Source organism: Tamandua tetradactyla, chromosome 25, assembly GCF_023851605.1.
Source record: "Tamandua tetradactyla isolate mTamTet1 chromosome 25, mTamTet1.pri, whole genome shotgun sequence".
Classification (NCBI taxonomy): domain Eukaryota; kingdom Metazoa; phylum Chordata; class Mammalia; order Pilosa; family Myrmecophagidae; genus Tamandua; species Tamandua tetradactyla.
This window is the reverse complement of record NC_135351.1, coordinates 14,312,550-14,330,905: the sequence shown is the minus strand read 5'-3', so window position 1 is coordinate 14,330,905 and position 18,356 is coordinate 14,312,550. Positions and strand designations below refer to the sequence as shown.

Below are 18,356 nucleotides of genomic sequence, written 5' to 3'. Positions count from 1 at the left end.
GTATGTACATATTCAACCAATGGCTATTAAGCATCCACTATGCCCATTTACACAGTACACACTGGGGCCAACACCAATAGTCATTCTTTAACCACCATCCTCCTCTTCCTTGGCAATGGGATCCCAGTTTGTGTTCAGCCTGTCACATGATGACCCAGAATGAAGACTGCATTTCTTAGCCTCCCTTGCAGCTAGCTGTGGCCATGTGACCACGATCTGACCAATGAGATGTAAGCACAGGGTCAATGTGTGATTTCTGGGGAGGAGCCACACCTCTTTCACCCCCTTCTCCCTTCTTGCTGGCTGGAATGAAGACTTGATGGCTGGAACTTGAGGGGCCTTGAGGACCGCAAAGCGGCAAAGTAGGAGGAACTTTAGACTTAAAGTCTGGATACATGAGAGGAAAGTAAACCTCTCTTGTTTAAGCCCTTTCTTTTTGGTTTCCATCATTCTCAATCTGGCAGGACTCAATAAATATTTATGGAATGACTTACTGACCTACTGAATGAAAATAAATAAATGCGGTCCTAGGTGGATGTCACTGTGTGCTAGATGTGACCCAGTAATGAGGCAGTAAGCAAAGGAGAGATGATCCCTGCTCCCAAGAGCTCATAACCTCAGAAGAAAGTTTGACTTGCAGTAGGAAATAACCTATGTGAGAAATGTTCACAGGAGGATGGAGTGCAGCGGGGACCTATAACCAGGAGGTCCAACATGATACGGGTAAGTGCTATTTCACATGAACCTGAACCTTGACAAGAGCTGGGAGGTGCAAGCGCTCTCAGCCCTGGGTTGAGAGACAGCAGGCTGCATTTGAGGAATCGAAAGGTTTGTGGCTGCTGGCCGAGTACAGAGTCACAAGCGTCGATGCCAAAGAGCTAGACAGGAGCCCAATTGCCTCCCAAGTCCTTGCCTCTCACAGAGAGGGCCATGGATCAGCACTCTTCAAATTACCGGGGAGCTTGTTAGGAATGCAGACTCCGGGGCCCCACCCCAATCACAGAGTCAGAAGCTGCATTTAACAAGAGCCCCAGCAGATTCAGGTGGGTAAGGGAGTTTGGGAAGCATGATTAAAAGCCACATTGGGGACTGCTATTTTTTTGTTTTGTTCTGTTCCTTTTTCTTCAGAAAATTAGGGCGTGACCCTTTAAGCAGAAAAAGAGCATAATCAGATTTGCCTATGTTGAAGATCTTTCTGGCCCCAGGGGGAGAATGACTGAAGGCCTTAAGTGAGTGCAGAGAAGGTGTTGGATGATAGAGGGGGTTACATACTGGTCTGAGCTAGAAGCCAGGGCATGGTGAGTACAGGGACATGTGGACAGTGCAGAAGATTATGTGGGAAGCACCTGGAAGAGGACAGGTGATTGACCATGGGACTCCCAGCTTCTGTCTAGAGAAGGTAGCTGGACTGTGGGGCTGCCCTCTTGGGGACCGCTGGAGGATGAGTAAGACCTGAGAGGTGAGGAGCACATAATTTGGGGGGACTATGAACAACCAGGAGCTGATGCTCAGTAGCCAGGTATTTGCAGGTGTTTATATTTCAGAGATGAAAGCTGAGGGGTCATTGGTGTATGGATGGATGACCACTGAAGCTTTCCACCTGAGTGGGAAAACAGATGGAGAAAGCAGCCCTCTGGGGTGCATCACTGGTTAAAGATCAGGTGAAGGAGAGAGCAGGGAGTCGGCAAGAGACTGAGAAGACACTGCAGCTGTGTCTTCCCTCGGAGACCCAAGCGTTAGGGAGAGCTGTCAGCAGGCCGCTGGGCCAGTGCCCGGGACCAAGGCAGGACCTCTATTAGTACGTTTTCAGGCCCAGGCAAAAGGCAGAGGACCATTGGTTTTTTACAGACAGACTTACTGCCCGACGCAGAGTATTGACCCTGGGTGTCTGGCAATTCTCCTGCTTCTAGATAAGACCAGCCAGGGACTGTGACCGAATTCAGTGGCTTCAGCAGCAAGGAGCAGAGAGCCCCGGAAGCCGGCAGGCCAACCAGCCTACCAGGACAGCAGAGGCTGTCCTGTCAACACTGTTTTCCAAGGGGATACTTGTTTAGAATCCCAGTGCCTGCTTTCTGGATGTTCCCAATAGAACAGTAATTTCCTCACCAGGATACTTTGGGGGAAGAAGTGGGGACCAGATTGAGGATCTGTGGGACCTCAATGCCCACAGGAAATATCAGGATAAAGGGCATGGGATCGGAAGGCTGACAAGCTCAGGTGAAATCCTAGTCCTGTCATCCTGGGCAAGACACTCACCTCTCTGAGCATCAGTTTCCTCTTCTAGAAAGTAGGATCATTATGCTCACATGAACGGTTGTTAAAAGATTAAATAACATGCTTAGCTGTACCTGGCACATGATAAGACCTCTACGTGGTAACTACAGGACATCTCTCTCTGTCTCTATTGGACTTTAGCTCCTCTCTTTCTTTCTAGAGCCTGCTAATGCACTGCCACCTCCACACACACCTTCAGCTTTCTTTTTCTGCATCTTATTGCTGCTTTGTGGCTGTTATCATCACTCTACACCCCCTCCCAAGTGTTAAATGTATTTATGTGTTCATACAACCTAAACAAGCCTTTTAAATACATACAAAAAATTTAATAGCAGATCTAATGTCTGTGTTAGCCTCTGGAATTGTGCTAGAAATAAAATATATGAGGTCAGGTATAAATTGTTATTACTCGACAGAGAATAGATTAGTGATTGCCAGGGGCTGGGGGAAAGGGGAACGGGAAATGACTGCCAATGGTATGGGGTTTCTTTTTTGGGGTGATGAAAATGTTCCAGAATTAGAAAGTGAGGATGGTTGGACAACTCTGTGAATATACTAAAAACCACTGAATTATCCTCGTTAAATGGTGAATTTTATGGGATGTGAATTATACCTCAATAAAAAATTACTGACCAAGTCAATAGGGGATGTCTTATGTCCAAGATCACATTCTCCTATACAAGGTGCTGTTAGGGATCCACAAACGTCATACAATTCTTTACCCCATTGCTAAGCTAAGTGGCCATGAGTACAGCACAAATTCAGGAAAAGGGTGTATCAATAGAGGTCAAAATGCTTTTCAAGGAGGTGAGACTTGAACTGAGGATTCAGTTAGGAATGAATGGACTTGAAGAGGTGAAGCCAGACATTCCAAAGAAGAATCCAGAAGGAGGGAAAGATCATGATGTTTTTTGTTTGTTTGCTTGTTTTTTCTTTTAATTTCCTTCCTTATTGGGGGATTTTTTCAAGGGGAGCTCAAAAGACGGGTCTTGCTATGGGAATACACAGGAATCATCTTAGGCTATTGAATGAAACTGAACAGTTATAAGTCATGCATTCTTACGGCTCGGGAACACCGGAATTGCCCACCCTATAACTTGAGATAAGGAGCACCTGTTGGAAAGGAAAAGTTTTAGCAGGTGTGGCCTCTGCAAATCTTCATTTCTAAGATGTGTCTGAAATCTGAGGGAAATGAGGTTTCCTCCTTTCAAAGGAATAAAATGTTACCAGGTGGAGGGGGGGAAGTTCCTAAGGCAGCCACCGTGTTTTATGCGGGGACCAAGTGAAAAACTTCTCATTCTGGGCCAGGCAAGTGGAGCCCGAGTAGGGCGGGAGTGAAATGAACACACGCTGGCGTTAGAAGCCACTTTTGAAAATTCAAGGCGGGCTTCTTTCACTAAAACCACACAGCATGTCCGGGCAGCTTCAGTGAAGATGTTGGCACGAGGCCTTGATTTTTCTGTAAAAGGCCATGGGGTAGCTGCTGAGCTGCCATTCCAGGAAACCTGGAAAAGCCTAGAGCTGGAGGGCTCTTAAAGGTGGTTCACTCCTGGAAGCTGGGGGGATCTGCCTCTGCTGAGGGGGGCTCTGGTGGGCTGAGTATGTCAAAAGATGGAAAAATGAAGGAGGCCCAGCAATTACCTTAACCTGTGTGCCAGAGCCCCGGGCCACCGCCACGCGGCGTGTTTACGTCTGTATTTTTAGATTCCATTTTACTGGAATATTTTCTGAGCTCCTTCTTTGGGATGATGGGAGCTTGTGGTATCCTTTCATCTTTCTATCTTATTATTATTTTGCTAGCAGTGTAGCATAGTATGACTGCTATTTAAATACTCCCCCTCCAAAAAAAAAAAAAAAAAAATACCGCCGGCACCGAAAAGTAGTGGTTTGGCACAAAGCAGAGTTTTTTAAACATTCATTTTCCAGATGGATCTCTTTGTTACATTAAAATAATTTTTTTAACCAGGCGGAATGCTCCGGAGTGAATATGATTGTTTACTAGACTTCTTATTTCATCTTATGGCATTTTATAATAAAATATCAGCAAGCTCGTAAAGAGGGTTTTTTTAAGGCCCATAATCTTTCTAACCATAACAAAAGGGCGGTAAATATATTGTACGAGAGCATGATGGAAAAATGTGCTAAAGTATTTCCATAAATCAAATGTAGCACTTTGGCATCGGCTCCAAAGCATTAAATTTAGTAAATTAGAACCAGATGATTTTAAAATAGAAACTTACATAACTTTACGGTGTGATTTTTTTTTTCAACACCAGTTTATCTTCATGAAGTCCATTTGGCTGCTACTGTACTAGGTATTTAAGAAGTGAGGGCAGGAGCTGACTATCATCATTGTTGTGTCTCCACAGTGCCTAGCATTATGTTGGGTAATTAATTAGTAAATATTTGGAGAATGGATGAATGAAATCACAGCAGTGATTAACATTCAAATTAATGGACAGGAAAATGTAATATAAACATTGATACGCATACATACTTAGACACAGCACTGCTACCCTCCACACAATAGTGAAAATATGTCTTGTTTTTCATTTCATTGTTAAAGCTTAATGGGTCTAAACCAATGAATTTGAAATAAAAGTTCCGATATGCTTCTGATTTGGGTCGCCACGCTCTCAACTACCATCACACTGGAATTTTCCTAATACATTAGTCTCTATTCCATTTCTGCCTGTAAAGATGCAGTAGAAAGTGTTCCTTTCTGACATTCTTCCCTCTCCTCTCACACACAATTTCACCATGTGGCTGGTACCTTGATGATAAGCTGGGAATTCAATGTAACACTTTGACTGAGTACCTATAATCCTCAAAATCCTGTATTTGGTGCTGCATGGGTTGCATGTGACTAAGATAATATCTTTGCCTTCTAGCATCAGGCTTTCTGGCAGTGGGTTAGTTAAGACACTGTAGTTGCAAATGAAAAGAAAACCCCAACTCAAACTAACTTAGGCAAAAAAGTATGTTTATTGTCTCATGAACTGTGTTGTCTCAGGGAGGCTTCAGGTGTGGCTGGATCCAGGGGCACAAATAATGGGACCAGGGCTCTCTCTGGTTGATGTGGACATGCTCTGCAAAAAGGAAAAGATGTCTACTACCAAGCATAGATTTATAGTTTATCATTAAAAAAAAGACGAAGAAGAGATGTCCTCTCTCTCCCAGGTTCTTCATATACAGAATCTCAGATTGACCCTCTTTGGGTAACATGCCTTGGCAATATCACTGTGGACAAGGGCATGGAGTTCTTTGACTGACCCAAGTGCTAGTTGGGGTTCTCCATTGGTGCCATTAGTGGGTGGGTGGAAAGGAGGGGATTTATGCCATTTACATTAAGGGTATAAAATCGACATGGCTTGGCAACTGATTGAATGTGGGAAGTAGGAGGGAGGGAGAAATAAAAGATCAACCTGGGGTTTTTGATTCTAGGTGAATGAGAAAATGGTGGTGTTGTGAGCAGAAATTGAATAGTTAGAAGTTGATACTGTTTCATGGGAAGTTCATATGTGGTATGATGAGTTTGTGAGCTGTGTCTGGGATATTGGGGTACAGTCCACATGTAGGAGGAAATGAGAGTCTGGGACTAGGAACACAGGTCAGGAGATGGGACTATCATCTGTGCAGAAATGAGAGTGGCAGTCATCGAGGAGAGTGAGATGTTTAAGAAAGCAAACAAGGCGGGCCGCGGTGGCTCAGCGGGCAAAGTGCTTGCCTGCTATGCCGGAGGACCTCGGTTCGATTCCCGGCCCCAGCCCATGTAACAAAAACGGAGAAACAGAATACAATAAAACAAGAAAATGTTTAAAAATGTTTCCCTTTCTTCCTTCCTTCCTTCCTTCTATCCTTCCTTCCTTCTCTCTGTCTTTCCTTTAAAAAAAAAAAAAAAAAAAAAAGAAAGCAAACAATAAAGATGAAACGGAAGCTTGGGGAAAGCCCACCTGAAAAGAAGACTGCAAAGGATTCATAAGAGAAGGAGAAGAACAAGAAGAGCCCACTGCTGTGAAAGCTGAAGGAGGGCACCATTTCAAGACAGAGGAGGCAGTTGACAATGTCAGGAGCTTAGGGCTGTAGAGGAACTGGAGGACCCAGAAGAGGCACTGGCTTCCATGGAGGGCAGGCTCCTCGAGATGCCAACTGCAGACACACCCTTCCAAAACCAGCACTGGCCACAGAGAAATCAGTGCAGAAACTGAGAGTGAGCATTTTGAAATTCTTGGAGCAATTTGGCAAAAGTCACTCTACATCTGTTGAATCCCAGAATAATTATGATAAAAATAAGTCTTGTATTTTGCATGTCATTTAAAAAAAATTTATTGTCATCAAGTACACACAACAAAAAATTTTGCCGTCTTAACATTTTTGTGTGTATAATTCAGTGGCATTCATAATGTTGTGCAATCATCATGTATGTCTCTTTAAATCTCATCCTTCTAGAAATTCAGTTTTATGTACTTTACAAAACCATTGTTTCATGATGGATGGACATTAAAAGTACTGGGCCTTTACCAAGGAGAGTTGGAGAAGCAATGGCCTGGATGCTTTTCAGTGACGTGGATCTCAGATGCAGAGACATGGGGGAACCGCGGGAGGCAAGGACTTGGGACTGCTCTTTGGTCACGGCAAGCAGAAGAGGGCAAGAGCTTGGCATGGTGTTGGGTGGAAGGAGAAGTGGCAAAAGGCAGTCCTAGAAGTCCTAGAGAATGGATTCATGGTCCCAGCTCACTTACCCACAATTATAGAACGTAAAAATCAAACATGGGTTCGTAACTCACTTGGCAGCAAAACCAGACCAGGATTGACCCAAGGCAATGATTATTCTTCATTACCCCACTTGGTATGAATATTCATACATTGGACTGCAGAAATATGAGTTTGCTTTTGGGGTACTGCCCCCCTCCCCCGCCCCGGTTCCCTAGAGGAGTTTTGTAATATGAAGTGTATGCACTCAATAACTTCTCTAAAATCTGCAACATTCTGAATTCCTCAATGTGTCTGGCCTACAGGTTTTTGAGCAAGGCTTTGTAGATCTCTCTTCAGGATAAGGGAGTCCTGAACTTAGAGCCAGGGAGCAGCAGGTGTGAAAGATTAGGGGTGTAAATGAGAGAAAGGAGTTGAGTCCTAGGAAGGGGTCTGGGTAAGGAGGAGAGATTTTTTTTTTAATTTTTTAACTCTAGTGAATGGAAGTGCTCAAGAGATACAGAGTATCTGTATATGTGTGAGTACCTACAGGGAGTTTGAGAGGGCAGATCTGAAAGCTTCAGGGAATTTGAGAGGGCAGATCTGAAAGCTGGGGGAGCGCTGATTAGATGGCCTCTGCCTTCTAAGCTCCGGGTGGGCACAAGCCTCGCTTCTTGCCACAGCTCTCGCCCTTTCTGAGACCAGAAGCTCCAAAGGCCAGTGAGGGAATGAGTCATGAGAACCACAGGCACTGAAGTTCAAGAAAACCCTTGCAACACCCTTCCCCTACAGCCTGGAGCCTGAAACCACCGGGGTGCCGGCACTTCAGCAACAAAAAGGGGCTTATATTTAAAATGCGTCAACCTCAGTGGCCAGAGTAAGTGAGGCTGTTAAAATCTAATCCGGGCTCATTAGCAGTCCCCCCATCGCCTTGCCTTTTCCCATAAACGAGTGTCGCTCCTTATTTCCCAGTATCGAGGCGCAGAAGGGTGGACGCTGCTCTCTCCACTGCCACCCAGCCTCTGGCCCACGAGAAGGGCATTTCTCTGGTGGGCAAAAGACTGCTGATAGCTACAGCACTTTGCTTTCTAAAATGAATGAAACGCTTCTACAGCTTGGATTTCACAGTTCAGCATGCGCTGCATCCCCCATACTGCATTCCTTCCTGCCTGTCCCCCACCCCCTACCCTGCAGGCATCGCATTGCTCGGATTCCTTCTACTCTCTCATTAGCGCCAGCTGGTGGCCGCCTGGGCTGGCCACTCAGGCCCAGTGTCCTGGAACCGAGCCTGCCGGACATTCACGGGCGTGCAGATGAGAGTCAGAGGGGGACAGGCAGGCTCTCCTTGAGGTCTGGGTCTGCTCGGCTCTTTGGGGGCATAAGGCAGAAAAAGGCATTTCCAGCCCCAGAAGAAGTGGCTTTACCCTCTGCCTCCAGGAAAGTGGTTGTTGGGTGTTCAAAGCACTCCCCCTTGCACCTTTACCCACCCTACCTCACCTCCACCACTATATGTGGGTATGGAAGTTTGGTCTTAGTGGCCAGTTTGTTCCAGAGAATGGTAAAGCACAGAAATAGATTGGAAATAGAACATCCAGCCCCATACAGGAATGTAGAGCACACATTCTATAAGCCCTTTCTATTTACTCCATTTAGTAGCAAAAAAGTAGAGGGTGGGAGGTGAATTAGCAAATTTCATCATATCAAGCCATACCGTACCAAAACATGTCATCGTGCCATATAATGTCATGCTATATTATCCTACTTTATACCATGCCATATCATATCATCATATGTCATGACTTAATCTGTCATGTCTTATCATGCCATATAATATCTTAACATACCATACCATACCAATCAATTATACTACACTATATCATCATGAATAGTGGTACTATGTACGCCCAGAGAAGTCAAATTTTTCAAATTTAAGAACTATAAAAGAAACACAAAGCGTTAGCAAAAAGGAAGCATGGCGCCTTTGCCCAATCCTATTTAATATTTATTATTACCGATATTACCATGTTGGGACAGTGTCTTCAGAAGGAGGAGAACGTTATCCTCAGACAACCTGTGGAATTCCTGTTCATTTGGTCTTGGCTGATCACCTTGATTTTTGTAAAAATCCACAATCTCAGGTTTCTACCCACAGGAGAGATTTCCGTGAAAGTTTCATATAAGGAGTTGTTTGGACAAACTAAAGCAAGGACTAATGGAACACCTCACCATTAGTGAAAACAGGGGAGAGCCTTTGCCAGGCAGCCTGCGCAGTTTTACCATTACTTTCTGTGCCATTGAACTTCAGTCCTTTGCCCATTTGTACATATATGAATAGTAAAAAGGTAGAAATTTGAACCTGTCCACATTTATGGAGATAATATAAATCTTTATTACATGTGCCTAATTTTTCTTGAAATTGCACCCCTAAATTACTCCTTCAAATCCCTCATATAAAGAAAGGAATAAATGCTAAAACTGAGCCTTGCAATGGCTTGTCAAATTTCACTAGACTCAAGAGAATGTCTTTAACATGTAATTGAATCTGTTACATTTTTTATTTCTTTGATTAAAAGAAAAAGTAGTGATTACATATCCCAGAGTCACATTAACATTAAACATCAAAAGTTTCACAATTGCACAGTTTTTCAAAAATCAAGTCAAAGTTTTACCTCCAATTACCAGGTTTTTAGTAGCATATTAGTGACATGGTATTATAAGTACTCCTTCAAAGCAGATCTTGTTTTTGACAGTCATGGTTCATCAGGGAGTACAAGGGGATAAAGTTTAGTACTTTGCCCTCGGGAAAATGAAATGCCAGCTCAGGAGTCTGGACTAAGGTAGAAGGCATTGGGAAGTGGGGCAGGGAGTAGATATTTTTAAGGATCGGTAAAAGCTTAAGCTTGGCTTAATGTAAAAGGGGCAGTGCAACATTGTAAAGCCTTCGTGGCATAGGGACGTACAGTGCGATGCAGTAAAGAGAGATCTATAAGAATCCTTTACAATGTATGCTGAGCAGAGTCCCTCCCCACCCACAGGTGATTTGTCATTGAGTGAGGAATAAGAAATAGGAAGGCACAATTCTGGGATCATGATGCATTGAGCCTTTTTAGTAAACACGACCCTCGATTCGCAGAAACAAATATTTGCAAATAAAGATGTTACAAACAGGTCAGAAAATAAAAGTTTATTTGTAGGACATTCATTGTTAAATGGGGGGGTCGGGCTGGGGGGAGTGGAAATGAAGAGTGGGGGCCCTTCAGGTATCCTCTTGTGTCAAGAGATTGGTGGAGGGAAAGTGAACAAAAGCTCCTTTCCAAAGTACAAGAAGAATCACATATCAGAGACTTTTCTTGGAGCTTTTCTTTAATAATAGATTTTCATTTATTCCAAGAGCTTGATGAGTTCAACAGAAAAAAAAGAGGGTGATTGCCTTGAAGCAAGAGGTGTCCTTTCCTCTGTCCCCATGAGAAGTGGCTTATTTTTTTGCCTGTTGACTTTAGTGAAGATTATGTGTATGGACAAGACATAAGGCTTTGAGAAGACCTAAGACGAGCTACAACTACCTACATAGGTGAAGAAGAGGATACAACAGAAGAAAAGACAGAATCTCCTTCTGCATGTTGCTTAAAATCTTGTGGAAAAGAAACTCTCACAAATGAAATAGCGCAAGACAAATAACTAAGCACTAAATGATATGCTATAGACATAAAACTGGGTAGAGAATTGTATGAGAATCTTCTCAAGGGCATCGATTCCAAGGCCTCACATTAGGTCTACTGAAGCCAGTTTAAAGGGGAGAAATTTAAGCATTCATAATTTTCTTGTAGGTTTCATATCTACATAACATAAAATTTGCTATTTTAACCATTTCTAAGTGTACAATTCAGTGGCATTAATTACATTAACAATGTCGTACAACTGTCACCATCATCCATTAGCTAGCGAAATTGTTCATGACTCCAATCAGAAACTTTGTACCTATTAAACAATAAAGCAATAACTCCCTCTCCCCACCATAACCGTTAGTACCCTATAATTTCCTTTCCAACTCTATGAATTTGTCAATTCTTGATATTTCATATAAGTGGAATTACACAATATACTGACTTCATTTAGCATAGTTTCCTAGGTCAATCCATAATGTAGCAATTAACAGCACCTCATTTCTCTTTATAGCCGAATAATATTCCATTGTATAGATATATCACATTTTGTTTATCCAGCTGTCTGTCGAAGGGTCTTGGGTTCTTTCCATGTTTTGGCTTTTGTGACTATTGCTGCCACGAACATTGGGGTACAAGTATCTGTTGAATCCCAGTTTTCACAGAATTGTTTTTTTTTTCTCAAAATATTTTTGTTGAGAAATCTTCACACACATACAGGCCATACATGGTATACAATCAATGGCTCACATTATCATCACACAGTTGTGTATTCATCACTACGATCATTTTTAGAACATTTGCATCACTCCAGGAAAAGAAATAGAAAGAAAAACTCATACATAGCATACCCCATACCCTTCTCTCTCATTGACCACCATTATTTCAATCTACCCATTTTTTTTCCATTTATCCCACCTAGTATTTATGTATTTTTATCCTTATTTTTTTTCACTCATCTGTCCACACCCTGGATAAAAGCATCATCAGACACAAGGTTTTCACAATCACACAGTTACATTGTAACAGCTATATCATTATACAATTGTCTTCAAGAATCCAGGCTACTGGAACACAGCTCAACAGTTTCAAGTACTTCCCTCCAGCCACTCCAGTACACCATAAACTAAAAAGGGATATCTATATAATGCATAAGAATAACCTCCAGGATAACCTATCAACTCTGTTTGAAATCCCTCAGCCACCGAAACTTTATTTTGTCTCTTTTCTCTCTTCACCCTTTTGGTCAAGAAGCTTTCTCAATCCCATGATGCTGTATCCCAGCTCATCCTGAGTGTCCTGTCCCATGTTGCCAAGGTGGTTTTCATCCCTGAGAGTCATGTCCCATGTAGATGAAAGGGCAGTGAGTTCACCTGCTGAGTTGGCTTACAGAGAGAGGTCACATCTGAGCAACAAAAGAGGTCTTCTGGGGGTGACTCTTAGGCATAATTATAAGTAGGCTTTGCTTCTCCTTTGCAGGAATAAGTTTCATAGGGGCAAAACCCAAGATTAAGGGCTCGGTCTATTGATTTGGTTGCCCCCAGTGCTTACAAAAATGTCAGGAATTCCCTAAATGGGGATGTTGAATATTTCCTCCTTTCCCCCCAGTGCTCCAAGGGGACTTTGCAAATACTTCTTTATTCACTGCCCAAATTACTCTGGGATATATTGGGGCATCACACTAATCTGTACAAATCAATAAGATCTCATGTCCTAGTCAAGATTCCATGTACTTCTGGTGTTCAACTAAACTGATCATACAAGTTAAATTAGGGAATGCAACTACACAAAATATAAATTTTGTACCGAATAAACACCTCTTCCTTTGGTCTCAAATAGAAGTTGAAGTTTGAAAATATGGACCATATCATCCTTGAGCCCGTATTCTGATTGACCTTAGTCCTACCCAGATCAGCTTCATTCATATCTCTAGTCGAACTCTGATCACCTTTTCAACCTTTTAAACAGTTCCTGTATGGGCTGCTGCTGATTTTCATGGCTTCAGCGCTCTAACTCTGAGTCTCAGGTGTTACATAAATAACTGAAGTTTCTGGGAATGACCAGGTTATATACAAACAGCTCAGTATGTAAGAATTTAGAAATAACAGTCACACCTCCTGAATACATGTGACTGCTGTAAGAGCCTATAATCTAGGACCCTTTACAACAGGCCCCAGCCTGATAAGCCATGCTCTCGACTTCAACTCTCAGAGTTTGTACATTATAGTTAGTCCATGTGAGTGAGGCATGATAATATTTTTCTTTTTGTTTCTGCCATTGCAAAGTAATTGCTTTTTAAGGGAAGTCAGATTTGGGAAGAATGACCTTGGCCACGGGTAATGATAGAATTGTCAGGGAAAGGGGATGAATAGAGAGATTTTCTAGGAAAGATTTCCTAAAGGAGATATAGTGCAAGCAGGGCTCTGGGGGCAAAACAAGCTTTAGGTAAGTGTGATAATGAAGGAGGACAGGAGGATAGTCTGGCCCAGAGGAACTATATATGATCAGGCTCAAGAGAACAAGTGTGTAAGGTGCATGTATGTTTGTATTTTCACTATTGGCCCTAGTCACAACTTGAGGACACAACTGGCCTCTCAGTTAGGCTTAGTCTCACTAGGGTAGGGACTCTACTTTAGGGAACTGACCTATGGGGACTGAGACACAAAGTACACCTATTAGAAGGCGGGGTGTTAGCAGCACAGATTCAGAAGCCAGTAGGCCTGGGTTCTTGCACCATACCTACTGCTCACTTACTGTGTGACTTTGGGCAAGTGGTAGAACCTCTCTGAATCTAGTTTTTGTTACTTGCAAAAAAAGAATGACACAACCCATCTAGTTGTTTTAGTAAATGAATAGTAAATTAAATAATGTTTGCAAGTATCTAGCACAGGACTTGGCATTAAGAGGGTTTCGGTCAAGGCTGAATGAGTAGGGCTCTGTTGGATTGCAGGAGAAAGCTCTAGATGGTTTGTCTTCCTTTTGGGAGGTTTCTGGAGACTGACAACAGAATGGAAAAGTTGTTGACTCAGAATGGTTTTTGAAATACCTTGGGTCTATATAGATTTTTTATAAGCAGGTATCAAACTAGAAATGGTAAGACATCACCCTCGAATGGGAATTTCATAGGGCTGAGCTTTCAGGGCTCCTCCACTCTGGTATTTATTCAGCTTCTAGATTGTTCCCTTGTGGATACAGAGGATCTAAATTTTAGTCTGAACTTATAGATAGACCTATCTTACAATATTCTAGAGCATGGGTTGCCACACTTTTTCTGTAAACAAACAGAGAGTAAATTTTCTCGGTTTTGTGGGCCTTACGGAATGTCACAACCATTGGACTGTGTCACTGCAGTTCAAGGGACGATATGTGAATGACTGGGCATGGCTGTGTTCCAGTAAAACTTTACTTGTAGAACCGAAATTTGAATTTCACAAAATTGTTGTAGGTCATGAAATATTCTTTTGATTCTTTTTCCAACCATTAAAAAATGTGAAAACTATTCTTAACTCATACATCATACAAAAACAGGTGGTATGGGTGGTGTACTGGTGGCTCAGTGGCAGAATTCTCACCTGCCATGCCGGAGACCCAGGTTCGATTCCCAGAGCCTGCCGATGTCAAAAAAACACCAAAAAAACAAAAAACAGGTGGCGAGCCAGATTTGAACTACAGGCTGCAATTTGCCAACACCTGTTCTAGAGCCAGAACTGGCAACAGGTCTTGAGTAGGTTCTGAAAAGGTGCATCGTATCTCCTCTGCTGCCTCTCATAAATGTACACTGCATCATAGTCCTGGAACACGAGTCTTCCCCATTGCCTTCTTCAATACCAAGCAGAAGCTGAAGGCAAACACACATTTACTGAAATTATGTGTATTTTCTTACACAGCCATTCAGCAAGCATTTATGTACCTACAAGGTAGGAGACACTCCTAGGCACAGAGGACCCCGAGGTGAACAAGAGACCAACCTGCCCCTCCAGAGCTCATATTTGAGCTGGGGAAGCAGACGTCAACATATCATTATGAGGCAGCATGGGAAAGCCCTATAACGGGGACATAGGGCTTCAAAGTCCATGGGGGCCCAGTCAAGGGAAGGAGGAATTAGCTCTGAAAGGGAGAGGTGAGCTGGGTGGGGGTTGTTGGCAAAGGATATACAAAACAGTTAGTGTTGAGCTGAGCTAGAGAACAGAGAAGAGGAGGCAGGACCTTCTTGGCTATGGACCAGTCTGTGCAAAGACAGGGAGGTACACGTGGGTCTCGGAATTTGTGAGTCCCTGGTGCGACTCGAGTGCAATATGGGTGGGAGGGTGGGGGGCAATGAGTCTAGAAAGGGAGATGATAAACCAGGCCCAAGTATCAGATTTTGTTCTTTAAGGCATGGAAGTGCCACTGGAGGTGTTTTTTTTGTTTGCTTGTGTTTTTTTTTTTCTTTGTTTGTTTTTTTTTAATGGGTAGCCGTGTGGAATATAGAAAGAGCAGGGAGAGACTGCAACAGAGAAGCTAATAAGGAATTAGTGGAATAGATGACAGAGGCACACTTGACCTATAACCAGGGATTGTTGTTATCTAACCTGATGTGACCTTGCACAAGACACTCCACCTCTCTGAGGAGCATTTCCCTCCTGGGGTGGTGGGGTTGGATTCAATGATTTCCGAGGTCACTTTCTGCCTAACACGTTCTGGGTCTGTGACTCTAACCTTCACTCTTAGAGAGCAGCCACACGGGCTGCAACCCAGCTACAGAGAGAAGTGTCTCTTCCCTCTTGCATCCTTTTAGATTTTTTTTGCAATTTCCATGCCAATGCTCAGTGACAGCTGGGGAATTATTTGAGGGTAGCCGGGGCTAACTGTGGGCATGAGCATCTGGGAAGACAGATCCCTGGGCAGACAAGCACGCAGGCGGCAAGGCTGACAGACTGAGAGGCCACCAGAGAGAGGGCTGGCGAGCCCAGCAGGAGGGCTTGAACCCTAAGGCCCCAGCCTGGGCCTATTTGGGGAGCATGCCCCCAGGAGTACCAGGGTTGCCTCACAAACCAGTCGATGTTATTTACATAGCACAGTCTAAATAGCATTTTTACACCCAATATCTCAGGGAGTGGGGGGGGGGGTCACTGGAGGGGGCAGGAGAAGGGGACTGCTTCTCTTTGATGGAAACGGGCCAAATGACATTCACAAAGTACTGAATATCTGCATTATTTAAGCTGCATGAAGGTCAGAACTCAATATTTTAACTAATAGCCTACTGTCCTTGAGTGTTTCAACAAAGGATGGAAACAGAGAGGAACAGATCACATCATTCCCTGCTCAAAATGATTCAGTGACTTCCTGTCACCCTCAGGAGAAGATTCAGCCTCCTTACCACTAACCTCTCTGAGCTTGCCTTCTCCCTTTCGCCCACTTCCATCAAACCACCCTAGGCATCCTGCGCTGTTCACTGTCCTTAACTCACCAAGTTCCAGGCCTCACCATATGTCGCTCCCTCTGTCTGGAATGTTCTCGCCCCACGTCTTGGAGTGGCTAGATCCCTCATATTATTCAGAGTTCTGCTTAAACACCACCTGCTCAGAGAGACTTCTCAGATCACGCGATCTCTTCTAGCAAGTTTCCCAGCTTCGTTTTGCCTCCCAGCCTTTATCACTCCAAAACTGTATTATATGTTCATGTGATTACTGCCCTTCATTCCCACGAGAATGGGAGATCCATGAGGTCAGAAACTGTGCCTGCCTCAGCTGCTGTATCCTCCCCACCTAGAACTGTACCTGGCACAAGATACCTGCACAATGGATACCTGTTGAAGTAGAAATTGCCCTGGGCAAAGATGGCACACAGATGTTCTGAATACATTCAACACAAAATATATACAACACAGTATAAAATTAAAAATAAAAGTAATAACAGCGAAACAATAAGCAATGATTTATTAAGCTCTTACTATGTGTCAGGTGCTATTCAATTATATTCTCCATTATCTCATTTAACCCTCATTATAACCCTAGCACATAGATATTATTTTCTCTCTTTTACACTTGAGGATACCGAAATTAAGAAGTTAAGAACTTTGCTGAGTTCTCAACACCAGTTTATCGGACTCCAATGTCCTTGTTCTTTTCTTTATGCAATTAACTATAGCCTGACCTAAACTATCTTGAAATAAACTTCAGGTAGATTTAAGCTTCATACTGTACAGGACAGAGACGGGAAAGCAGGATGGCCATTGGGTGGGAATTCAGCTTCGTAGAATGAAATTAATGAAAAGCCCTAGAACATGCTTTGGGAGACTGTTTTAAAGCCTTAAAATGGAGTCAGAGAGTGTTCACATACTCAGTGGTGCTCAAATAAAACAGGAGGATTCAGCTTTACTGCTTAGAAAGCCAAAGAAATGTTATCTGGACCTCTTCTAGGCTCACAAGAGTCAACTTACAAATGGAAAGCCCTTTGACTAATTGTCTTCCCTTAGCCAGGCAGAGACAAAAAACAATTTCCTGCGAACCAACAAATCTCCTGCAAGACTGCAGTACTGTTAGGAAGATGCTTACGATACAATATGCTGCATGTTTAATCTGTGCATAGAGAGACCTTGCAAAATCACTAAGGCTCATTTTCGCTGTAAGTCCAAAGAAGGAAAAGCAAGGTCTTTCAGAGGCAGCAGCCCAAGGTATCACAGGCGCCAGCAACAAAGCTGAGGCCCAAATGTGTGTGTCAACCTCATCAGGACTGCCCGTGGGTCTTGTCCAGGGAATCAGTGCCACATTAAACTTGAACTAAGCTGTGAACCCTGTATCTGGAAACCACTTTTGCAGGAGAGCTGCTCTCCTGTTCTTTTGGTTTAGATCATAAAAGTAGACTTTTAATCCATTGGGAATTTGAATTAAAAAAAACAAAACTGATTCTATTCCAACATGGTTAGGGAAAAAGTAAGTCATGAAGTCTGGTTGGAGTTCATCCAGTACAGGGCTAGCCACTGTCTGGATTCACCAAGTCTGAATTCTGAGGCCCAGCATAAAGGAATGCTTCCCCTCGCTATTCAATCCTTCAGAAGAATTTCTGGAGGTGACCGTTTCTGTCCTCTCCTGGGTGATTCTCCTTCTCTATAGAAACCATGAAGCTGATGTTCTGTGCTTCCAAGGGGAGAGACTGGTCTTTTTAACCAGGCTCATAAACAGTGGGCATTTTTTGTTCCCCTGGATAATAAGTGTTGGTGGGTTAATGGGTCATCTTCAGGAGAGAGGTCAGAAGGAAAAATCTCAGCGTTCAAAGCTGGAGATGAAATGCCAGCCATCAAAGCAAACAGTCCTCCACGGACGGCGGGATGCGTCGGGCGGGCACCGGCTGGCCCAGTTGGAGAGGTCACAGCGAACCTTTATCCTAAGCAAAGCCAGTGAAGGGTACTCAGTGTGCATGACACCCGGCTCTGGGAGGCCCTCGTGGGAATTGTCAGGGGAACCCTGGTGCCTGGACTGGGGAGCGCCTTTTCACTGAGGGAGGATTGTGTTCTGACTGCTTGCAGACTTTTGGAAGCACTTTGAACGTTGAAAAGAACAAAAAAAGCAAACAGCCACAAAAAGAGAGAGAGAGGGAGATAACAGCAGGGGTGGTTAGTAAAAAGGAGACTGGAGACAGAAAACCTTTTGTTCCCAGACTTCGTTTCATGTAGAGATTGGGAGGTGAATGGCTTTGAAATGAAATGGGTTTACGAAAGAGTTGCTAGGTCACAGGAAGCAGGGCTGT

General features: G+C 43.4%; 1 protein-coding gene across 5 annotated transcripts in view; it reads left to right on the top strand.

The window, feature by feature from the left end:
- The window catches only part of NEDD9 (neural precursor cell expressed, developmentally down-regulated 9), a 192,930-nt gene that overhangs the window by 128,318 nt on the left and 46,256 nt on the right, over nt 1-18,356 (top strand). The window lies entirely within an intron of this gene.